Source organism: Fukomys damarensis, unplaced genomic scaffold (genome assembly GCF_012274545.1).
Source record: "Fukomys damarensis isolate Sample0158 unplaced genomic scaffold, DMR_v1.0_HiC HiC_scaffold_36, whole genome shotgun sequence".
Classification (NCBI taxonomy): Eukaryota; Metazoa; Chordata; class Mammalia; order Rodentia; family Bathyergidae; genus Fukomys; species Fukomys damarensis.
Window position 1 is genome coordinate 6934183 of NW_022900948.1, and position 26454 is coordinate 6960636.

Sequence of the window (26454 nt, forward strand, 5' to 3'; positions counted from 1 at the left end):
TGAAAAGCAAATGCTGTTCACATCATAGGAGTTCTAATTAAAATCCTTAAGGCATTTTTCTTAAAAAATGTAGACTTTTTCTTTCAGTGCTTGCAACAGTAGGTTTGAGAGATACAAACAAGGTGCCCATGCTGACATTCTAATTTTGCTTTGTTTTACAGAGAACATGCAAACAATTTTAAACTATTGCTTTAGAAATAAAAAGGAAATATGACCTAAGCCTACAAACAACAAAATATTACCTATGCTGTTAAAATAACATCAAAGTAATAGTGTTTGATAGTTTCAGATGTTTCAAAACTTCAGAAATGTAAATACAATTTTATTTCTGAATTCCTTATGGTGCTACATATAGAAATCTTCAAACAGTAGCATTTAAGGTGAAATTTCAAAATTCCTATTGAAGACAAATGAGGCCCCATTAATTTTTATAACATTATTTTTAAGGTTTTTTTTTTTTACATCGAAGCTCAAAGTATAATTTAAAAACCCAGAAATTTTATTGCTTTATTTGACCAAGTAGCAAACAAATCATGCATTTCAAGGATTTTTTTGTAGTTTTTAAAATTTGTCTTACCACATAAAAATACACATTGCATAATCTCAATATAATTTCATAATTATCATCTATTTAAGATTAAATTCAATATGAGATATGTTAGCAGCTCCTACAATGTAGCCATGCAGAATCCACTGACCGAACACACACACACACACACACACACACACACACACACACATGTAGTGCAGAGATTTGAGAACTTTCCTATTTTGCACTGCTGAATTTGTTCCGCATCTGTATCCATTCGAATGTAGCACCTCCTACCATGACTGAACTCACATCCTAAAAGAAATGTGTTCACTGGGTTCACTGGGTGTATAGACTGTGTGTTCAGTATGTCCGATACCTTGCATTCAGCCTCTCGGACCAAGGGAAAAAAACGTGCACACTCACTAATATTAAGAAATTTACCCACGAATTCTGAAAAGAAAGTGAAATTCATTCTAACTTTAGTCCAGAGGATATATCTTTTAAACACATTATTCCAAAGGATAATTTATTTCTCAGCTAATTTTTCTCATTGAAATTCATTATAAATCTTCGATCTCAGCTATCTTCCCCTGCCCCCAATGTGTGTGCATGCGTGTGTGTGTGTGTGTGTGTGTGTGTTGGAGAAGTTAGCTTTCCAAAATAACATTTTGAAGACTTTGTTTTCATTTTTTCCTTTTCACATATTTTTTCCTTTCCCTGTTATAGGGAGGGGTGGAGGGGTTGAAGGAAGGTTAGGAGAATGGGGAAAAAATAAGAACCAAGACACATCATGTAAAGGTACAAGTTCCCAATTATGAATGTAACATTGTATATCTAAAATGTACCAACGAACTTGAAAAATCAAACAAACCAACAAAATAACATTTTGAAGTGGCTGCTAAACTGCTGAACATTTTTATATTCTTTGTTTCAGTGTGTTAGACATAAGCTGAAGGAAGCACTTACATATTTCCACTTCTGAGGTAACGAGAGGTTTCTTGAGGAGAACAAGTGAGGATAATTCTGGGAAATTATATATGGAGCCTTTTTTCCCTCACAGATGGACAGGAATCTTTGGAGAGATGTGTGTATTGCTCTGGAACTTTGCTCTGCATGCTGATCAGCAGACTTTAGGAAGGTTCACAGTAAAGGATCAAAACTCTAAGCTTAGAAAGATTGTGTTTTGTGTAGTTTCTGCACGTAATCGCACACTGTACTCTTTGGGAAATGTGGCATGTGTTGTGTTAAGGCGTGTTTACATGTGCATGAAGAGGAAACATCTATCACCAGAGCTTTAATTTATTGTTGCAAGCATGAGTACCATCATGTACCCAAATGTAAAAGAAAACCTTAAAATTGGTCAGGTGAAGTTGGCCTGGCTGAGAGTGATAACGTGAGCTGAGAAGTTATGTGATTTTCAGATTCTTAGAATATTATAATGATGTAAACAGCATTTAGTCAGGTGTTTAATCACTTCTAGCTTCCATAAAGAACTATTGATCTAGGTATAGAAAATGGGAGCCATTTAAAAAAAAAAGCAATAAATCATGAACCCTTCATCCATGCAGTTGCTGAACTGTCTTAATCGCCATGCATTGGTCACAAAGATATCTTTTCTGGATATTATAAGTTAGGTATGTGTCAACGTGGTCAAATGATATTGTGGATTTAATGTTTTTCTTTAGCATGCTGTCTCCCTAGTTCTGGCCAAGTTCATCTGTCAGTGATTGATTCTTGTGTCTTTTGAAAGACAGGACCAAACTCTTAGGCCTCCTCGTAACCAGATTCATGTTATAGATACTTAGAAATCATGTGTGCACACAGTCCTCACCACTCACTTACTAGAAAATTCTTTTGCAGTTATTGAAACTGTTCCCGCTTCTGATCTGTGCAAGTTGAATGAGCGCTTTATCTTCACTTAGCTGAACTGTGCAGCAAGATCCATATGACAGATCTATTGTTGCATAAAATTGGTGCTTTTAATTATTTTACTATGAAACTATTTCTTTACAAGAAACAATTTTAGGGTCGACATGGATTTTCACAATTAAAAACAAAATTCTAGGGTTATAATGAAATTTAGAAATAATTTAATCAAATGTTCTACCACTAGATTATCCCTTCTACTGCATTCCTAAAAACAAATCACACAGCCTCTCCTGAATGATCCTTATAACAAGCAGTCACTTTTCTGAGTTCATACAGCATTAATTATGAGAAAGCCCACACTTCTAGCATTACACAGTGCAGCAGCTCCAGTTATTGGATCCCACTCCACCTCTGGAAAAACACCAGCCAAGTTTGTTTCCTCTTCCACTGAGTGATGTATTATCAAAAATATGGAAATGGGGCAAAAAAATTTTAAAAGTGCTAGCACAAAATTCAAAATAAATAAAATATTAATAATTTCATTTTATCTATGTGATTATGGCACTAGTAAATTACAGAACAGAATACATCCTTCCTTGTCATCTATCCAGGAAGCAGAGATCTTAGTGAACATTTAGGTTGGCTAGTGGTTTAATCAGATAAAGTATATGAAACCCACTAATTTCTGGCTGTATCAAGCTTACAAACTGAGTTAAACAGATTTATCCGATAGGCTTAAATTTAACTATTTATAAAATGTGGACATTTGGAAAATAAAATTTTTGTCTTTTATTGGTGTAATATCTAGAAATAATTCAGATACCAAAGTAAAGCCAAAATAATCAACATTGTAACATTATACCTGAGGGTCAGATACTTTTTTCAGGAATATAATTTTATTTTATGGTACTTTTAACAGTATAGCAAATTTCAGCATTATACTCACTGTATATAACACTCATCCTAGACACATTAATTTTCTATATGATAAATATTCCAAAATAGAATTATAATTACATGTATATATAATTATAATTGTTGTATTTTTAAAATGAGGTATCTTTTTATCTTAAACAATTATAATCATATAACACACACATGTATTCAGGTTTAGATGATCATGTGGCACTATTTTAAATTAGACAATGATAGTTACTCTGGTCAAAGGAACTACAAAAATGTAGATATTTTAATCAATAATGATCTATCATTTTTTAATTCTGTAGCACACATGCAAACACATTTAATACTAATTATGTTCATATTAATTTTAAAAACACCTATATAGAGTGGAAAATAGTGGAGAATCTCTTATGGAGCATAAGTTCTACAAATTTTGTACATGAGTTTGTCTTTCACAATTTCTAGGGAATGATTCTGGTAGGAAACTAATAAATATTAGCTATCAACTAAGTAAATCAAGAAATGTGTAAAAGTGTATATTCATTTCTTTGACAGAAAAGTATAATTTAATTAAATTTCTAAAATTTATAAATATTTTTATAAATGTTTTAAAATCTGAGCTCACTTCATAAAAGAACAATTAAAAGTATTTTATTCTCTTCTCCATCTAAACTGTTATATCAAAATCTTTAACATTTTTCAGCCTGAAAAACAAGTTAATACTAACTATAACAATAAAATTTATTAAGCTCTTACTATGTAGCAGACACTATTTTAATTGATTTGCATTAACACATTTAATATCCATGGCAACTCTATTATTTCCAATTTTAGATGAAAACACTGAAGCACAGGAAGATACTTCTCCAGATTCACTTAGGTGGTGAGTGGATACCAACGCAGGAAGCTGATACTCGGATTCACTTTCAGCCACTAAGCAGTCTCTCCTATCATATGTGACAACACCTAATTCATAGATGACACTAAATCATTATTTTAAATTGATCAGCCACAAATAGAATAGTGCCGAATGTATTGCGCTTAGAATGTGATAGGCTGGAACCAAGCGCTTTTCTGTAGCTGTCAGAAGGAGAACACTTTAGTTAAGCAGTTCAGGATCCAAACATACATTGCATAGATTTTTCTGTGACTAGGAAATAAGATAATTGGGCCTATGACCCCTGGACCCAGACACATGGGCCCAAGGTAGGAAATGTAACCTCTGTGGGTCTTAGTTTATTCTTTTATAATGTGGGGATAAAGATATTGGCACAAGTGGTACCCACAGCATAGTATTAATGAAAATCATGTGTGCCACATAGCAAACATCCTATAGGTCTTATTGTCATTATTACAGTTCAGCTTCTTGCCTGTCTCCCTTTTTAGTACACAACTGCTTATGACTAGGAAACCTTTTTATTTGTTCAAAAATAGGTTATTTGAGCTGATCTGTCTGTCTTGTAAAGTTTGAATCCAGTTGCTGCTAACGAGGAATTTCTGTGAGTCTTTTCACTCTCATTAGGCAATGTTAAAGCTTGCTAATTCCAGATTGTTTTGAAACACCAGGGAGAGTGAGTACAATCATAGAATGCAAAATTTAATGTTTGTCCATTGGCTAGATGCTCTGGAAAATCTGCAGATCTTCTGCCTGTTTCCTTTACCTAACCCAAAACTGCTTGCAAAATAATTCATTGTAAGGAGGATTTCTGCATTTCTCAGAGTTTTGTTTAAGGGTCTAAGGACCTGCTTTGTCATACAATGTGGAAGAAAACTGGAGAAAATTTACCCAGATTTTTCTCATTTTGAGAGCTACTCAGAGCTGCCTTTTTCTTTCATCTGAACCTTCATAGGATGCACACAATAAATAGACTGTGGGAATAGCTATCAAGAGGATTCTACACACTCCGTGTGAGGTTGCCTTCTGACAAACAGAATTTCTGAATCAAATTGATACCACTCTTCTTAACTGACACACACACACACACACACACACATTCACTTAAAAAAAAATCACTGTTTTCAGAATAACACCCGACCCAAAACATACATACCTGCTTGAAACTTGGCTCTAAAATTACACAAATATATGAAATAATTCATTTTCTAACTATGCTCCCTGTATAATCAGAAATGCATTTTTAGCAGAATGCTCTTTTTATCTCAGTTATAATCATTTGGGTATGAGAATGCAAATAAATTTATCGAGCATGCCATAAAATTAACACTTTAAAGGGAAAAGAATTTCTAGTCACCTTTCTGGGAAGGAAATCTTTTAGAACTCAGAGAAACAAGGGGCCCTGCATATATAATGTGCACAGGTACAAAATGAAGATGTTGGAATGCTCAGAATCTTCAGCAAAAGCTGACTAATTAATGCAGAACACTTCCATCTAACCTTAACTGACTTTGCTTTTTTGTTGTTGTTTTTGTTTTTTTTTGGTACTGGGGATGGAACTTGGGCCCTCACGCTTGTGAGGTAGGCACCAGAACCACTGAGCTAAATCCCCAGTTTAACTGACTTTACAAGTTTGCTTCTTCTTAGGATTTTCCAAAATTAATTCCAGCCATTGTATGACCCTAAAAGCACAGTCTGTGAGGTGCAGATGCAAGTGAGTGACTAGGGAGACCTGGATGTGAATTCTGTGGCCGTCTTTTACTGCTCCTGTAGCTTGAGAATAATGAGTAAGATCAATAAGGCATATATTTAAAAAAACACTTTTTTCCTTTGGTTTAGTGCAGAACCTGAACTCACAAAATGGTGCCGTTAATATAACCCTTGCATAATACATGCAATGTATTACATTAACTGTATCTAGCTGCTAAGTAGGGCAATAAATTAAGTAAAATGGGAAAATGAATTTTAAAATTCCTCGTGAGATGTTAGAACACTACTCCCTTAATCTGACAGTCAGAGAACGGACTCTGTTATTTACTCTAACATTATACTTTGGTTTCAGTAGAGGTACTCAGGGAATAGAATAGGTGATAAAAAATGAGAAATAAGTTTACTATTACCCTTATACCTACAATGTACACCCTTTGTAGGTTGCTTCATAGCTTATAAAGCTTAGACGTACAAATTGACTGCATCACTCCTTTAGCTTTCTATGATCACTGTTTTTACAATTTCTCAATTAAACCACTCCATAACTCCTTTCTATAGGATCCGAGAAGTCTAGTACTCTCCACAAGACTTTGAGGCCATCAAAGTACCACATGTTCTCTTGAGCTTCCCCCAATATATTCCTGCTGCTCTTGTGCAATCTCACCTATAAACTGTCTGTTTTTCTTGCTTTGCTCCTCATACTGCCCAATAACTGTCTTCCTTCATGCCTACGTATGATATCCAGGCGTAAGAATATATGGAATAAACTGAGGGATATACAAGATACCACAAAAACAACTCGATATATATATTGATATCTTATTTTAAAGAACTTCCCATGGGCAATGTTCTATGATATTTTCTGTTCTATCCTTATGTCATTTCATTTTACTTTGGTTTTCAAATACTGGAGCTACTGCCAAACTGATTTCATAATGCCCTAGTGAGGAATGATCCATGATTTAATACACTTCTATCCAGAGCAGTCAAAAGTCTTTGCTCTTAGACCTTGATTTTCAAGCCAAAATAATTAAGTGCCTCTAAAATTCAGATTGCTTCTTTCCAGGACTGTGAAACTAGATGGCCATTAAATTATTTAATATGATATTATTTAATTTAATTTTTAAATCAATTTTTATATTTGGTAGAATAGGCATTTACAGATTTATCCATTTTATAAAGATAAAGAAACTGAATCTCATACATGTTGAGTGATTCCCTTAGGTCACACAGATTGGTTCTGCTTTAGAAACCAGACTCATTTCCGTCTCTTTCCTTTTATAACATACAGGCCATTGATTCTCCTAGGGTGGTAGAGCAGTGTCTAAATCTGCATTTCCTAAGCAAATAGTTCTTGCTAAAAAAGACAGATTGCTGGTTCTACTTTGATTCACAATGTCAAAATCTCTAGGATTGTGGCACAGAAATATGCAACTTTGTAAAGCTCTCTATGTACATAGTGAAGATCAAACTGGGTATATCATTTTCCTATATGCTGCAAATTAGATATGGATACATATGTAGATAGATAGATAAGAAGATAGGATAAGATAGATCTAGAAGAATCACACAGATAGACATGGCAGGACTCCAGAGGCTTAAGTAAGAATTTCATTGTTTTGCTTCAAAAGGATGTGAGAGAATCTCAAAGTTAAACACAAGAGACAATTATACATTTTTAGATAAATCAAGAACAATCATCAAGTAACAGAAGAACCAAAAGGCAGGAGTTAGCCTGTTAAAAAGCCACTTGGCTTTGGGCTGGACTCTAACTCTTTTACAGTTAAGGTAAAAATAGAAGTCCTTGGAAAATATTATATTCTGACAAGATTAATTTGGTTCTAGTTCTCCCAGGATCAAATAAAAGAAGAGATATCTATTGCATTTTTATTTTTGAAGTAAGATCTAAAGGAAACTGTTTATGTATATGGTCAAAGTATGTAGTTTAGAAACTTTTTTCACATGTCTTCTTCTATCTTAGCATAATTATACAGTCAGAGTAATAGCCCCAATTGGGAATCTACGGTAAGTCAAGCATGATGAACAGATTATCATATTTAATATTCATGAAACCTTTAGAATACACCTCTCATTTTATGGATGAGGAAATTAAAGTTTAGTAATATTAAGCAAGTTGTACAAATAAATGCACAATAAGTGCAAACTTGGGATTCAAATCGAGTCAGTTCATCGCTCGACCCTATGCTCTACTAACCATCAGATGAAAAGTATGTGAAGCAGTCATAACATATAGGGAGCAGTCTTATTGGAAAAGAGAACCAAAGCAGAGTAAATAAAGTAAAGGAGGAATATCATGTGAGAAAGTCAGAAATGAAGCAGAATCAGCAATTGTTTACCAGAAAAGAAGCAGTGGATAATCCCTCTGCTGGTGTGCAATTTGATTTGAATCAATCCAATACATATCTCTAACTTATGTTTGACTACCAATAATGAGCTTTTAGTTAACTGCCACATTGCGGGACACTTAAGTTTCTTTGGATACATGAAGAAACTCACATAGCACCACAGGTTATAAAAGGTGGAATATAGAAAATGCGTTGCGTCCCTTGACAAGCTCACAAATTAAACACCCATAAGGCAGGAGCCACTAGTATTAGCCAATATGACAAGACTATATGCACACATTTAGTTGAAAAAATAATCCAGTATTATGAGCAAATTGTAAGTTGAAATTTCCTACAACTGTCTTCATGATTATTTCCTGAAATTTCTGATTTATGTTCCTTTGAAGTCTTTGAGGTTGACAATTACTTTTGTGTAAATTTAAGCAGGTGAACACATTTAATTACATGATAAATAACACCTGACCAAATGACTGACATATTCGAGGCAATGCTTTATACATATTGATAGCTAGGGAGTTTCTGTGACTTTTTATTAGTTCAGCCTCCTCTCCTAGAAAGAATTTGGATGTCTGGATTTATCTCTTAAATCTTTTTTTTTCTAAGCCTGAAATTAAATTCAACATTGTATTATGTGCATTTGAGTTTCTTTGTTATAAACTAGTAAACTCTACTACAGATTTCAATGCCTTAATCAGAATTGGTTATCTATGAAATACTGATATTTTTGATAAAATATTTAAACTGACAAAAGAATTATCAAAAATATTTAAACTGAGCCAGGGATTTGGCTCAGTGGTTCCACCACCTGCCTCACAAATGCAAGAGACAGAGCTTGATCCCCAGTACCAAAAAATAAATAAATAAATAAACTGACAAAAATAATAGTTTCATACTATGCATATTGATATTTTTGTTAATGTTGTATTATTTACATTATACAGATATAGATAGATAGATGATAGACAGACAGATATGATAATATATTTTTATAAACCACTCAGCACAATGCTTATCACACAGCAGGTGTTCATAATATGTTTTTCTCCTTTCCAAACTCATACCGTTTTCTACTGTAAATTCTTTTTGCCTTCTAGCCCATATTAACACTAAGTTCTTGGAACTGCCTTTTTCTCCAAATGGAAGATGGCTGTGAAAGGTAAAGAAAGCTTAAAGGAGCACATATTTATTGTCATCATCTTCATTAGGTACCCAAATTTGAAATATTTCTGTTTGCCCTTTTGTTAACTCTGACTGTACTGCTGGGGGCATCCCATTTACTAAGAGAAATAGCAACTTGATTTACTTCTCTCTTAATGTAGAACAGTCATAACCCTAAACTCTCCTAGAGGCTGTCATGAAAAATGAATCACTGAATGTAGAGTCCATGTACAGATAACTCTCTGAGATGTTTCATACAAGTGGACATTATCAGTCAGTTCTACAAGTACAAAGGATATGTTCCAAGCAATGGACTAGAAATAACGCTTTGTTCCTTTTTATGTGGTTTTATCTCAGATGCTGTCTCTGTTCCAAGTACTACTCTTGAGCTGTTTGCTTTATTTTTCCAGTGTTGTTTTCTAACTGGGATACAAGGTAAGATGAATACCATAGTCAAAATGGCACCATGCTGCTGAAGCTGACATCAAGCACTTTTGGTGGTCTTCAGGAAACAACATCACTTTATTCCGTGTTTAATGTCTAAGATGTGGAATCTGCTGAGGCACCTGCCATTTTATATAGCTCTCTAATCTTTCTCTTTATTAGCTGTCTGGAAACATCATCACGCTGACTGCTTGGTTTAAATCTTGTTCGCTCTCCTAATATAAAAAGACAAGAGAATGTCCCTGACGATATAAACTTAGTTTCTTGTACTGCAGACAGTTATTTTTTTCCCAGTGTAATTTTCCTTGAAACAAAAATTCTTTTATATTTCAACAAGAAAAAGAAACTGTTTGCCTCCTCAGTAAATATTTTGCATTACAATTGTCCAGATGTGCGACATGCCTACTGAAGCTTTCTTTGTTTAATGACTAATCCTTTAGATGAGTTGTTTAAAAGGCAAACACTATAGTGCCTATTTCCCATTCACTCATTTATTTATTTTATTCAGTGAAATAACATTTTCTGGGTTCCTGCTATAAACTACACACTGTGGTAGGAAGTGTGCATACCAAAAAGAATAGGATGGCTTTATTTGAGAAACAAGTAGAGAAGATAAACTCACAAAGGCACAAATTGTAACACAATATGTTAAGTGCTTTGATAGAAGCAAGTGTGAATGAAATCTTGGAACATACAACATCCCTGAGTGTGAATACAAGAGGGTAAGAAAGCTTCTCAGTGGGGGAGGAGGATATACCTGAGTTGGCCAAGTGAGTGTGTATCACAGTAGAGAAAAGGAAGGAGACAGTGTGTGCACTTTGGTGAGGTTGGAACAAATGGGGCTTGGCAGGGGAAGATGAGGACAGGAGGTTGCAATGCTACCTAGATGAGATTGTGAACAACTTGTGTGTCATGTTAAAAAGTCTGTAATTAATTCCCTAAATATGGAGTGTACAGTTAATATATAGATGAAAGCCAACACCTGGCCCTGGGTTGCAGAGGCAGCCCCTGTCTCCCTGTATAGCGCGCAAAACAACAGAAGACAAAGCTGCAGCATCTTATGGTCAAACACTTTGGAGCCACACTTCTATCTGGAAGGAGCTCTAGAGGGCCTGAGGGAAGGCTGATCACAGAGGTATCCGGTGGGAGAGGGCGGGTGGCTGAAGGAAGTTAGAGGAAAGCAAAACAGGGAACAGGTAGGAGAAGACAGGACCATAGGAAATATGGATGGTTTGGGTGGCACCTCTTTACATACTTAGTTTATTCTTCTATTCCCTACTGAAAAATAAGGACAAGAGCTAGAAGGTAAAAACATATCGCCACTTTGGGACCCTTCTTTCTTTATTTCCTTCTCTTCTTCCTATTTAAAAAGGATCCAGTTTGAGACTGTTTGGAGGACTTAGAGGTCAAGGAGAAAGGAAGACTGTTGCCGGGCAGAGGTTGTACAGTATGTAAGTCCCCGTGTCCTAGTAGAGTCTGGGGAGCCCACCAACCCCTTTCCATCAGAGCCACACAGCTTGCACAGGAGATATTAGAACTTCACTCTTACTACCTGCAGGGTTTGGTTTGGTTTTTAATTTTTTCACCATGTGAAATCTGGGGCACAGTTTAGTTTAGTAATTCTAATTCTATTTTTAAAACATTTTTAGTGCTTTAAACAGTCAAAGCCGGTTGCTTTGTCTTGTAATCTCTGTAGCTACCAAAATAATAACTACAGCTTGCTCTTCTACTGGTTTTTAGATTTCTGGATTCATGGGGAAACACCATCATCCTTGCTACAGAAAGAAGGACCTGGAACATCCTTTGCTTTCTCCATCAACTGCTTACATGACCTCTATATTTCTCCCATGGGATCTTCACTCATGTTTGAAAGACTTAATATGTGAGAACCCACCAGTTACCTCTGCGTTTTGAAAGACATGTTTCTCTTTATATGCAGCTTGAAGTATTTCCTTGAGTCTTTTGTCTTTTTCTTAATCACTTGGAAACATAATGCCACAGTATATCCATCATCCATATAGGACTCCTTCAAATATCTGAATACAGCTAACACATTCTTTCACTCCTACAAAGGGGAAATGAAAAGAAATATTGGAGCCCTTACAGCTGTGTATTAGATATTAAGGTAGTGTCATTTACCTGCCATAGCTCCTTATGAGGAAAAGCAGAAAAAGCCCAATATATATGAAAACAAATGAACAAAATAGCAAAACAGAAGTGGCTTTTCCCAAAGCAAGTAGTAAAATCAGGATTTAAAACTAGAACAAATTATCATTTTTATATTAAATATATTTACACTTCATTTTTATTTAAAATAGTACAGATTCATCACTTTAAAAGACAGATAATGCCATGATGACATGGTAATATTATATTAATAAGAATAATAGCATAAGAATAATAAACTGCTTCATTTCTCTTGCTTTGGCTCACACGAAATCTTAGTGAACATCCACTCTATTAGCCTATTGTGATTAAAGTCTTGGTGCCCAGGATGATTATGTTGGGGGTGGTAGAACTTTTGGGAAGTCAGCCCTCATGGGCGGTCCTTAGGTTCCTGTGGATGTGCTCTCAGAAGGACTGTGCGACCTTTCTCTGTAATATCCTGTTGCGGAATATAAAATGCTCCACACACGTGCTCCGGCTCTCCTCTGCCACCATCTGCTGCCTTCAGCAGAGGCCAACCAATAGGGCTGCCTGGTCTCGATCTTTGAATTTCCAAAAACTGTGAGATAGCCTGGCATGGTGACCAACACTTTAGGACCCTGGGAGACTGAGGCAGGAGGATTTCAAATTCAAGCCCATCCTGAAGCAATTTATCAACTTAGTGAGATCTTGCCTCAAAGTAAATAATACTTTGGTGATGCAACTCATTGTGAGAGTTCTAGGTTTAGACATGAGTACAAAAAGGGGGAGCAAGAGAGAGACCCTTTTTCTCTCTGTAAAGTTAAGTATTGTGTTATAGTGATTAAAAGTTAGTACATTTCTAGGGCTGAGAATTTAACTCAGTGGTGCCATGTCTGCCTTGCAAGCACAGGGTCCTGAATTTGATCCCCGGTACTGGAAAAAAAAAAAAAAAAAAGATAATACATTTTGCATAGGCCTACTCTTACCTCTTATAGCTGTATATTTTGATAATAGCCTATCTCTAAAAGACACAGATGAAATGCTATTGATAAAATTGTCATACAGAATATGAAGATGTAGATTCTTAAAATTATCTTTTTGACACATACCTTTCCCTTCTCTATATAGCTATACTGCGATTTTTGTTAAATAAAGTGTTTACAGTATTATGATGCTGTTAATATTCACAGCTGAATGATGGAATATTCTATAAATTTATTTTCATTTTTATCTTTCTTTCAAGTTAACTCCTATTTCATGGCTCGTGTGATTTCTATGAATATATCGCTCCTCATTTCCAGATTCTCTCTCAAACTGAAAATCTTCTTTTAATGTGTGTAGAAGTGTTGCTCATACTGTCAGGTTTCCTGGCACTGTTTAGGGTCCTCCTGGACCCCTATGTAGTATTTTTACTGCAGTTGGTCTTTTTCCCTGGGTGTTCACTACAGGGCACTGTGTAAACAGATGTGCAGGAAAGCCTTGTTCTGGCAGTTGGGAAATTTTTTTCCTCTTTCCTACATTGGTGATCCACTGTCTGAGTGCCATTTCCTCTTTCTTGGTGGAGAATGTTGAATTTTTGAGAGCATTGGTCCACTGAACTGTACTTTGTGGAGTTGTCCCTGAGAAGATAGAACCTACTCTGCCTGCTTCTTAGTTCTTTATAAGTGACCTTTTTTCTTTTCCTGTAAGCCTATCCATACTCTCTTCTACTCTGACATTTTATGACTTCCCTCCACCCCCATTTAAAGTTGGGAGTACAACTGAGTCCTTTAAACCTGAAAGTCCATGTTTCAGTTCTAGAAATTAGTTTATAATTACTATTTAATAATCATTTGCCTCCAATTCATTTTCTATTTCATGAACTATTACGAGTGAAGTGTTAGGTTAATTAATTATCCTGAATTGAATTCTCTGACTTTAAATACTTTTTTTCTAATTTTTTGACATTCTCCTTAAATATAACTTTAAATTTAAAGATGCTCTTTTTCTATTTTGTTTCCAATAGCTTTTTAATTTTCTTTAGCTTTTTTTTAAAAATAGTATTCCATTCTACTATAGGGGATATAACATCTCCTCATTTGAGGGTATAAAAGTCCTTCTAAAGTTTTCTTTTATTCCCTGCACACTTTGCTCTTTCCTGCTTTTACTAATGTCCTGTGTCATGGCTTACAGTTACTTCCAGCTTATTAAGGGGAGGACCTGAAAGGCTGATTGACATTTCTGAGTGTATTAGGGGATCTCCGAGTCGGTAAACCCAAGTATCCTACAATAAATCATTAAACTGTCTTTCTGTTTGGAGAAACTAAAATGTCCACATTTGTATTTTTCTTTTGGGTTATTTTTCTTATTTTTCTTTTGGGTTGTTAAGAATCGCCAGAGAAGAATTCTTTGTTCTCCTGCCTTGGATAGTCAAGGTAAGCTTTTACAGTTCAGACAGCCTGGTTCAGATAGATATATGTTGAGTGTCTCATTTTCAACAAGAACAGTTTTATTTAATAATTTTGGTAGAATTAATAAATCTCCCATTTTCAGTGGAACATCTTGCCACTTCCTTCAGCTATGCCTGGAATTTCCAATACCAGTGCTTCTCCAGGTGAATTATTCAGACATTAAATCTCAAGTGTGGGATAAAATGGCAAATGGCTAGGTACTTCTGTGTCTGCCCATTGTCATCTTCTAAACGATACTTGCCATTTGAAGTCTAGTTTTGTTCCCTCTCTTGATTACTTGTTGGGTGTTAGGGTCAGGTGAATACTGAAATTTCCTTTAATCGATTATTATTATATAATCTGTGCTTCCTCACTTGACATTTCTGTATATTTTGTAGAACAAAATGGGTTATTGATAGCCTTCTAAATTTGTAGTGCTCAAATATAAGCACACTGCTGTCTATGTGAAAATATTAAATTGCTCTGTCATGGAAGTAAGAGCCACATCCTCTTTTCAAATGCATAGGAAGGACAAAAGGAAATTAGACCTGGGATCCCTAATAAGAAGGACATTAGTTTCCTTATTTATAACTTTCCTGGAGTATTTTTAAAAATTGCATCCGTCCAACCGTCCATCCAGGGAAATTTGGACTTTCCCAGTTATCTATCCATTCATATTTGCAAAAGGTATTCTCTATTTGTATTAGTTCACCAATGGTTTAGTTATAAGCCAGCATTAAACTAAAGCAATTCCAGCCTTTTTTTGGGGGGGGTGCGGGGGATGGAACTCATGGCCTTGCTCCTGGTAGACAAGTGTTGTTCCATTGAGCAACATCACCATACCCAAATGAAACTATTTGAATGATTCTTTGATATGCTTTTCTGGATCTTCTATAGAAGCTAAGTAGAAACTAAAGGTTCTAATAAGTCTGAGAATCAAAACAAGTTCCCCCACATTTACTCAGAACCTTATAAATATAGGAAAAGTACAGAGAAATGGCAAACATGAAGTTCTAACTTCAGGAACATCATAAAAGACTCAGGTAAGTAAGTGTATGAGAAATACTTAAAAATTGCAGAGATATCTGAACTTCTTGATGAATATCAGAACTCTGTGAGGCTGAGGCAGGAGGATCACCAGTTTGAGCCCAGCCTAGACAGACTCTGTCTCAAATTATAAAAATAAAAACAGGGTGAAGGATATATAAACATAACATGATGATATAGAATGTTGTGTTCTAGAAACAGTTTCTATCTCCTGAGTTCCTTACATAGACTAGGATGCCTCATAGTAAGGAGAGAGGTAAGTAATGTGATTGTAGACCCTTTTGGGCTGGTGTCTACTCCGTGACTTAGGAGTGCTATCTCTACAAGCCTGGATTTTATTGTTGAAAGAAAACAGAAAAGATTAACATAAACAATAACTGAAATATTTTTACATTTATGTATCTGTGATTCCTATGAGAAAGGTATGACTATACCTATAGCTAATGTGTAAACATTTAAATAGAACACGCATAAATGGCTGAGTGATGATAAGATACGAATTATAGGAATGGGACTGGGTGTCGGAGGCTATTGCTTCCAATATTTCAGTCTTTCCTGAGGGAGGTCTGGAGCTATCAGAATTATTTCCTCTTTCAGATTCCCCACAGTGGCACTGAACTTTCGAGGATAGGAGGTAAGTGTTCCTATTCAATGTGCAAACAACTCAGGGGTGTTTCAGATCTTTACAGGTAAGAAGCCTGGTGTCAGTTCATCTAGACTGCAAGAAAAAAAGAGTACCAGCTTGGTAGTTTATAAAACACAGACATTGATTTCTCAGCATCAGAGAGGCTGGGAAATACAAGATCAAGGTGCAGGCTGATGTAGTGTATAGGGGATTGTTTCTTCATAGACACTGTCTTCAGGATCCTCACATGGTGGGAAGCACAGCAGTTATTCTGAGCGACATCCCTGAGGGCTCCTGCCCTTGTGACTTAATCTCTAGGAAAAAGGCTGTACCTCCTAGTACTACTACCTTGGCAAATAGGACTTGAACATATGAATTTTGGACACAAACATCCAACTGTAACACTTTGTCATTAGAGAATTACACAGTACCTTCATCTAGATGTACTTATAATAAACTCAATATTGAATTTGATATCTATCTCAGAAGCCAGATCACAAACTGTAGAGCTACCTTGCTTTATTTGAATTATAATATCTGTGGTAATTTGTTTTGTTGTTGTTGATTCATATTTTTCTTTCTTTTCATTTTTTTTAAAGCTCTGATGAGAATCTACTAAATTGATCTTGCAACCTAAGATTTTAAAAAATACTAATCTGTCAAGAACAAAGCTAGACTACAATTTCTTTTTTCTAAATTTTTTATTCTCTTGATTTTTTTTTTCTTTTTTTGAGATAAGGTCGTGCTATGTAGTTCGGGCCCTGGCTGGTCTCTAACTCAAGGCAATCCTCCTGCCTCAACCTCCTGAGTGCTGGGATTATGTCTAGCAATTTCTATCATATGGAATTACAGATGTCATTTTCTCCATTGTCAGAGATGCCTTTTGCCACAGAAATTTTAAGCAAACATTTTTACACAATCACCCAATAGGTGTTAGAAATAATCGAGCAGTTTGTGAAACTTGCAAATGTCCCTTTCCCATGCCATCAGTCAAATAATTTTGCCTCACTCAAGTAGGCTGAACAACAAAAGTAGATTTCCTAGCCTCTGGGCTTACCAAAAGCTCCAGCACCAAAAGACTACTGATGCTCCGTATATCAGCGCACTATTCTGAGGTCACTTGCCATTTTCTACCCAAGAAAGCATGCTTTTCTCACCTACACTGGTACATGAAGTCAACGCAAACACACAAAAGCTAATAGATTTCACCAACAGGAAAAGATCTCTAATTATACCCTTTTTCCTTGCTCTTTCATTCTGCCCTCAGATTTCTCATCTCACTACTTTTGTTGCCAAGGAAGAATAGTTTATAAGCTCTCCCCAAAGCTAATGATCGCCTACCAATCTGCAGCCTCCTCTCCATTTTCCAAGCCTCACGTCACCAAGAATCATGGATGCTCTACACACAAAGTCTCAGGCACTGCTGGATTCCATCTGCACATGATTTGAAAGTTGACACTAACTTTCTTTCTGTTTTTTTTTACCAATCATTCAAAATGCGTGTTTCTTTCACCTTGTTAAATAATGATAAAAATCTTAGATTAAAGAAAATAAAGTATATACAATTTGTGGCAACAGGATATGTCAATTTGATGGGCATTCTCATGTGATTTACATTTTCACATGGAACAAACTGTTCTCATACAGTGAATACATCTTTTTGGTGAGATGTTAGAAACTAGTCCATGAAGGAAGTTTATTTCAGAGATGCGAAGGTGCTCCTATCCCCTGGTAATGCTGGTAAAAGTAACTGTATATAGCACCATAGAAAGAGTGGCAAATATCGTTCAGTGCATTCTCACAATACAACAAAGTAACCTATAAGTATATCATGTCTTTTATTTCCCATGCATCTTATAGGGTATATACTATTACTTCTTTCATTTTCAAATAAGGAAATCAAGGATTACAGCTGTTAATAAACTGGCCCAAGATACAGAGATACTACATTCACAAATTGGATTAAATCCAAGGCAATCTGATTCCAGAGTCCAACTTCTCACTACTATCTCCCAGTGTTTCAATTAAATATATTGATAGCTGGAGTGATTTAGGCTATTTTACATTAAATTAAATTAGGAAGGCCAACAGCTATGGGAGTCTCTTCCCAATTATGACAGTTATGTTTCTGAAAACTCCTCTGATAGTAGAATTTTCTGGGGAGGACCACAAGACTTTGTTTAAAAAAAAAAAAAAGCTTAGGGAAATCAAACATAGTCATGAAATTCAGAAAGCTTTTATAAGTATATTAATGTTTATTAAAGTAAAGCAATGAAACAGTCACCCAAATTAAAATAATGCAGTATTTATCCATTTTAGATGAGTTTAATAAATACTCTATTAATCTTGATTTACCAATTCCCGCTCAGTAGAAAAATATCATTCTCTGCCTCCTGTGAAATTGTCTTTAGTCTATGACTACCATTCTTACAGTTGCTCTTGTCCTGTCTGCTACCGGTTAGCTAATGCCTTTTTGCTTTAAAATTTATAGTAGCAACACAGGTGTATACTTCTTGATCAGAGATCAGAAAGTCTTAAAAATACTCAAAAGGTAGAGGAAAACAAGACTGATCTAGAGTTCTCAGGAAGTGTAACTGACGTCAGAGATTGCTATACTACCCACCTCCCACACAAATACATCATACGTTATCAGACATGTAGTCATTTCGTCTTTATTGCACTGACAACTTCCAGCTATGTGAGAGTAGACATATTTCAAAATGTGCAGGCACTGCTGGGAAAACCCTGTTCATTTATCCGATACTGCAAGTTAAACTGAAGACTTGTGAAGGTGAAGGTTTATTTTCTGAGATATCAGAAAATGATTGAAAAAATAGGTTATATGGGAAATCTGATGAATGTCAATCTAAGAAAACATGAAGAGAAGAGTCAGATTACAAAACATTACACCCAATATGTGTATGATAAACATTCACTGAAAAAAAGTACATACATCACAGATGCATGGAATGATGAATGGATGAGTGGCAAGATACTGAATGATCCCAAGATCACAATTTTACTGAAGTTTACATCAGCGATTGTGTTTGGTTGCTATAATATCTTTTGTTACGAATCTGTGTTGAATGTCTACATCCATAGGAGAAGAAAGTAAAACCATAATGTCATTTAAAGCTCTCTGTGAAAAACTAAGTATACCTTTTGCTCTGCAACTTTCATACTATTATATATTAGCATACATATCTCAAGATGTCCTGAAAAATACCAACCTTGAGGCTGCATTCTGTCTTTTCTCACTTTACCTAAAAAAAAGAAAGAAGTAAAAAAGAAATTTCAGATAAAACTAATTAAAGTAATACAAGCAGTGAAAGGCATTTTCTTTTCTTAAAAATAAAATAAAAAAGTTTACCCATTTTCTGTTGGACAAAGGAGAAGCATTTACTGTGGAGAAATACCTGATGAACTTTTTCCACCTAAACTGTTTTTAAACATTTTGTGCTTTTCATATTTTGAGATAGTTTGCTTTAAAAAATTTCTTGGTGGTATAGTAATTATGAATGACAATGAATAGAGATACACAGGAGATGTTTAATAAAATGATAAAACTAAATTATGTAAAATAAAAAATACATAGGCAGTACTTAATCAACCTATGAAAGTTTACCATCATGATAAGTTTTTCTTTAAATTCAGGAAAGAGTATTCTAAGAATGCAGTACAATTTATTCTCTGGTCCTGTTGCTACTCCTTAATGCTGATTAGAACAAAGACTTTTGCAACTTCCCTCTCCTCATTCCCCTAATAATCTATTCCCCCTTATGGACCAAGTGATTATTGTGTTGTTTATAATAACTGTTCTACATTCCTTATGGAAATTGTAATTAAGATGCTGAATATTCAAACTGCAAGCCACTTTTCTCAGGGAAATTGTAATTATGATAATACAGTATTTACCCAACCGATGTTTTCAAGTTATTGTTCTCTTTGAGCAATGAGGAGGTGAGAGAAAAACACTGAAACAAAACACTCTTTTGGGATGGCAGGCAAAGAATAATGATAATGGCTGTTATTTGCGATAGGACAGGCATGACAAAATTAGACTAACATGTATAAAATGTGCATAAAAAGTTTATAGAAGGTATATGTATATACTTTATAGACAAAGACCTGAGACTTGTGCTCAGTGCCATGATCTAAAGATCTTGAATGAATGACACTATACAATTTGATCTTACTATTCATAAGATATGTATCTATTTACATATAATGCAGTTTCCCATAAAAACCACAAATAAATACTTAACGAAATATTTTAGTAACAGAATGAGGAAGGAATGTCCCCATAATGTATAAATATTAGTGTCTGAAATGTGTATAGTAAACATACTTTTGAAAACCAGAAAAAAAATTTTTTTTGGTACTGGGGATTGAACTCAGGACCTTGTGCTTGTCAGGAAGGCATGGCACCACTAAGCTACATCCCTAGCCCATATTTTTTAAAGTATAAAAAGAGAAAATAAAGGGCACCTCAAAGTGAATATAAAAATTATACTACTTCAAAATGAAAATACAAAACACAACACCTAAGGCCAATTGATACAAATCTTATTAAGCAAGCTGTTAAGTAGGATAGGAAATAAAACACTTCTAACTTGTTTCATATGCCTGTCTAAAGTCTATTATGCCAAATTTCTACAGGTAGTGCCCCAACTTTGTGGAAGTTATGTTCTTTCTTATTTACCTATATAGTGACTTTTTAGGATTCCTAAAATATTAATTAGCAAAAATTGAATACCTATTTATTATATAATGGACTTTAAAAGCACATTTTAAAATCCCATAATAACTTTGTACCACAGGTAATTTTACTTTATTTTACAAGCGAAGAAAATGCATATAACCAAACTAATTTATTTACTCAAGTATCCCAAGTTGGCCTGTAATCTCTTAAATTGGCAAAATGACTAATCTTGAGTAACTTCATGATCCTGAATCTCAAGCTTCTAGAAAAAGAAGAGCAGGACAACCCCAAAGCTCATACAAGGGAGGAAATTATAAAGACCAGAGCAGAAATCAATGCAGTGGAGACTAAGAGAATGATCAAAAAAAAAAAAATCAGTGAAGCCAAGAGGTGGTTCTTCAAAAGAATAAACAAAATTGACAAACCCTTAGGCAACCTTACAAGAAAAAGGGAAAAAAAGCTCAAAATCCATGCAATTATAAATGAAAAGGGGTAAAGGGAAATAATGAGAACCAAGACCCGTCATGTAAATGTACAAGATCCCAATGATAAATGTAATTGTACTGTGTACCTAAAATGTACCAATAAACTCAATGAAAAACAAAGAAAGAAAGAAAGAAAAGGGTGAAATTACAACAGACCCAGAAGAAGTCCAGAGGATCATCAATATCTACTTTGAAAACCTATATGCCAGTAAGATTGAAAATACAAAAGAAATTGACAGATTCCTAGATACATATGAATTACCAAAGTTGGATAAAAATTCTAAGGACCTACTGCCACTACTGTTTAAACTCTTCAATGAAGTTGAAAATGAAGCAACACTCCCAAATTCATTCCCGGAAGCAAGAATGACTTTGATCCCCAAAGCAGAGAAAGACCCAACCAAAAAAGAGAACTATAGGCCAATCTTACTAATGAACATGGATGCAAAAATCCTTAATAAGATACTGGCAAATAGAATGCAGAAGGTCATTGAGAAGATCATACACCTTGACCAAATGGGATTCATGCCAGGGATGCAGGGTTCCACACCTGCCAATCAATAAGTGTGAGGACAAAAACCATATGATCATCTAAATAGATGCAGAAAAAGCATTCAACAAAATACAACATGCATTCATGATAAAAACCCTTCAAAATATTGGAATAGATGGTCTCTACTTCCATCTGAGAAAAGTCATCTATAAGAAACCAACAGCCAATATAATACCAAATGGTCAAAAACCTAAATCCTTCACACTAAAATAAGGAATAAGACAAGGATGTCCATTTTCACCACTCCCATTCAATATAGTTTTGGAAACATTAGCCACAACAATTAGACAAGAAAAAGAATTAAAAGGAATAAAGATAGGAAATGAAGAAGTCACACTGTCATTATTTGCAGATGACATGATATTCTAAGTAGAAGACCCCAAGAATTCCACTAAAAGTCTTCTAGACTTAATAACCAAATTCATTAAAGTAGCTGGATACAAGGTCAACACACCAAAATCAATAGCTTTTTTTAACACAAAAAATCAGACTCACTGAGAGAGAAACGGGGCAATCAGTTCCTTTCACAATAGCATCCAAAAAATTGAAATACCTAGGAATCAACTTAACCAAAGAAATCAAAGACCTCTACTCTGAAAACTACAGCACTCTGAAAAAAGATTAAAGAGGATAACAGAATGTAAAGATATCCCTTGCTCCTGGGTAGGAAGAATCAACATAGTGAAAATGGCCATACTTCCAAAACTGCTACATAGATTCAAATGCAATCTCAATGGAAATCCCAGCAGCATACTTCACAGACCTTGAGAAAACAATCCCAAAATTCATTTGGAGCAAGAAGAGACCTAGAATAGCAAAATCAATTCTAGGCAACAAGGACAAGGTAGAGGGTATCACAATCACCAACTTGAAACTATATTACAAAGCATGGTACTGGCAAAGAAATAGATGCCAGGACAAACGGAACAGATTAGAAGATGCAGAAACAACTCCAGACTCACTCAGTCACCTCATCTTTGATGAAGGAGCCAAACACCCTCATTGGAGGAATGATAGCCTATTTAATAAATGGTGTTGAAATAATTGGGTTTCAACTTTCCAAATCTTTCACCATGCACTAAACTAAAATTGAAATGGATTAAAGATCTAAGTATTAAAATAGAAACACTAAACAGACTGGAAGAGACGTTAGGTAGAACTCTTGAAGACATTGGTGTAGGAAAAGATTTTATGAACAAAACCTCAGCTGCCTGTGAACTAGGACAAACAATCAAAAAGTGGGATATTTTCTTATTAAAATGCTTCTGCACATCAAGTGAAACCACCAACAGTGTGAAGAGACAACACATAATGTGGGAAAAATTTCACCAGCTGTTCCTCAGACAAAGATCTACTCTCTAGAATATATGAAGAACTTTAAAAAGTCAGACCTCCCAAATTTAAAGACCCAATTCAATAGACATTTAAAATGAACAGACATTTATCAGACAAAGAAGTAGAAATAGCAAATAAACATATGAAAAAATGTTCAACAGCACTGGTTTAGAAAAAATCTCATACATTAACATCTTTTCTCTTAAAATAAAGAGTAACATGCATGCCGTAGTTTTGCCACCAGTGTGAATAAACATTTAATTCAATTCCAATGAAAATATCGACAGCATTCTTCAGAGAAATGGGGAATACAATCCTAAAATTTATTAGGAACTAAAAGAGAGCCAGAATAGCAAAAGCAATTCTGGGCAATAAGAGAAAAGCAGGAGGTATCACAATCCCAGATTTCAACTTACATTAAAAAGCTACAGTGACAAAAACAGTATGATACTGACACAAAAAGAAACATGGATCAATGAAACAGTATAGAGGATATACAACTACCTCAGGCACATTCAGCAATCTGATCTTTCACAAAAACACCAAAAACATACTTTGGAGGAAGAGAACATTTTTAACAAGTGGTACACACATACAGAATATTGAATCTACATCCATACCTCTCACCATTTTCTGAAACAAAATCAAAATGGATCAAAGATCTAAATATTAAAACAGAAACACAATTTGTTGGAAGATAAAGGAGGTAAAAATCTTGAAGATATAAGCACAAATGATGACTTCCTCAAAAGAATCTGAATTGTACAATAAATGGTATCAAGAATCAACAAGTTGAATTATATCTAATAAAAAATATGCATAGCAAAAGAAACACCATCAGAGCGAAGATCCAACCTACAGAGTGGGAAAAAGAATTGCCAGCTACTCCTCAGACAAACTAATATCTAGAATATATAAAGAACTCAAAAAGTTAGACCTCCTCCAAACTAAAACAATTGAAATGAATCAATTGACATTTCTTGAAATAAGAAATGGAAACGGTCAATAAACACATGAAAGAAGTTTCAGCATCTCTGCCCATCAAGGTAATGCAAATTCACACAACACTAAGACTCCATCTTACTCAAGAATAAGGACTATCAGCCAGAAATCAAATTATAACAAATGTTGGCAAGACTACAGGGAAAAAGAAAATTTTCTGCCTTGTTAGTTGGAATGTAAAGTAGTCCAACCATCACAGAACTTAGTATTACAGTTGCTCAAAAAAACAACAACAAAAACTAGAAATCCCATTGGAAATAAATATTATCCTTCTATGGGTCTTCCTTAAAGATTTAATGCCATCTTATTTCAATGATGCATGCATATTACAGCAGTGCAATTTATAGTAGCTACATTCTGCAAGCAGCCTAGATGCCCATCAACAGAGGAATATATGAAAAAAATGTAATATTCACAATGGAGTAATATTCTGATATAATGAAGGATAAATCTGAGTCATTTGTAGAAAATTGGATGTATCTTGAAACCATAAAGTTTAGTGAAATAAAACAGACAAACAACCTTAGATATGGCATGGTTTCTCTTATATGAGAAACCCAAAGTATAAATAAATTAAAGAGCAAGATGAAGGATAGACAATAGGAAATAAGAAGATAGATCTTTTGTAAAATGGAAAGGGACCAAGAGATGAAGGGAGCAGAAAAGGAAATAACAGAAAGATGTAAAAAGAATTAAGACATGTTAAGTACATGTACCAACTTCTGATTGATGCATTCGTTGTATAGTGTAAGCATGAAAAATGAAAAATAGAATATATAGTATTTTGAGTACCGCATTCTAGCCACTGGCTTACCATTTTGAGTAGCTTGAGGACTTCCAAAACCTGCTTCATTATATTTCTGATAACCTAATCCATCCTCCTACTATATACATTCATTTTTAAGTCTAAGAACAACCTCCACTGAATTCCTGTATTATCCCGTGTTTGTCTCATGCAATCCACTCAATACTCCTATTGTGATTTCCCATACATGGCCAGGTTGATGAACAACTGAGACCAAAACTGAGCCTCAGTTCCATACTATTCCTCACGGAGACCAACCCGCTACTTGGCCAGTGAAGACGCTAAAGTTTTTTCACCTGAGACGGAGCAGTGAATCATTGTGACCAGCACTAAAACAAATTCAAAGTAAGATACTTTGCCTTACATTCCTGGAAGTCCTTGTTCAGTGCCATTTTCTTAAAGCTGTTCGAGAACCTGGTACATCTACACACAATACTGCATAGTACCCCTCCAAGTAAGTGGAACTTCTTTCAGCAGTGGGTACATAATCATAAAATCCAGTGTCCTGGTATATATATTCGTGACCTCGTATCTACTGACCCGCAGAGTGATGGAATAGCCTTTTTAAAGTGCCTGTTAAGGTTTTGTTACTCATTGCCTGAGTGAGGCCCTACGTTTGATCCCCAGCACTGTGGAAAAATAGGTGCAACTGCAGTGCCACATTGGAGAGGATATCTGGGGACATTGTGGTGCCATTCTGAAGGACATAGTAAACACTAAATCAGTGACTATTTCTGGCACTAAATTCCCAGGAGATAGAATACATGGTCCTAAAAAGAAATGAGAAAAGGAGTGTTTGAACTTAGCATCATTCCCATTGACTAAATGGGGAAATTTTATTACAGGTTCCCACAAATATAGACTGTGTGGGCCTAAAGTTACCATTTATCAGAGAGGAAATGCTTCTTTGATGGGATAGAGTAGAAATCTCATTAAATTTTAAGACATTTCCTGTACCAAATCATTTTTGGTACAATATGACTGCAATAAAAAGAATTAAAAGAAGAGGGGTTGATTTGGCTCTCCGTATCAGAGGCCAGACAGGCGAAAGGGTGGTGCAAAACTGCTCCCTTTAGGGCACCTGGGAAGCAGAGCACCGAGGAAAAATAGCAGGAATAGAAATATCCTCCAAAGGCACACCACGGTGATCTACCTCCTCCAACTGGACCCCAGCTTCTGACAGCACATATGACTATAAATACCTCGGATGAGTATGGCACTGTTATTGTTCAGATATAAAGCGTCACCCCAAAGTTGCATGTAGTCAGAGGTGGGCTTTTGAAGTGTTATTAGAATATGGGAGTGATATATTTACCAGTGGATTCATCTATTGATGAGTTCATGGTTAAGTGTGACAGGAGAATGTGAGGCCTGGCCAGAAGAGATGGATCCCTGGAGTTGTGATATGAAAGGCTATATTCTTGTCCTGAACTGCTCTCTTCTCTCTCTCTCTCTCTCTCTCTCTCT

At 35.2% G+C, this 26454-nt stretch overlaps 1 protein-coding gene across 2 annotated transcripts in view; it reads right to left on the reverse strand.

Moving 5' to 3' along the window:
* The window catches only part of Lingo2 (leucine rich repeat and Ig domain containing 2), a 1157994-nt gene that overhangs the window by 353892 nt on the left and 777648 nt on the right, over positions 1 to 26454 (reverse strand). For both annotated transcript variants that reach the window (XR_004515393.1, XM_033759063.1), the window contains exons 5-6: positions 19336 to 19368; positions 11779 to 11942 (exon numbers count right to left, since the gene is read on the reverse strand). The gene's annotated coding sequence lies outside the window, so the exon portion shown is untranslated. The remainder of the gene's footprint in view (positions 1 to 11778; positions 11943 to 19335; positions 19369 to 26454) is intronic.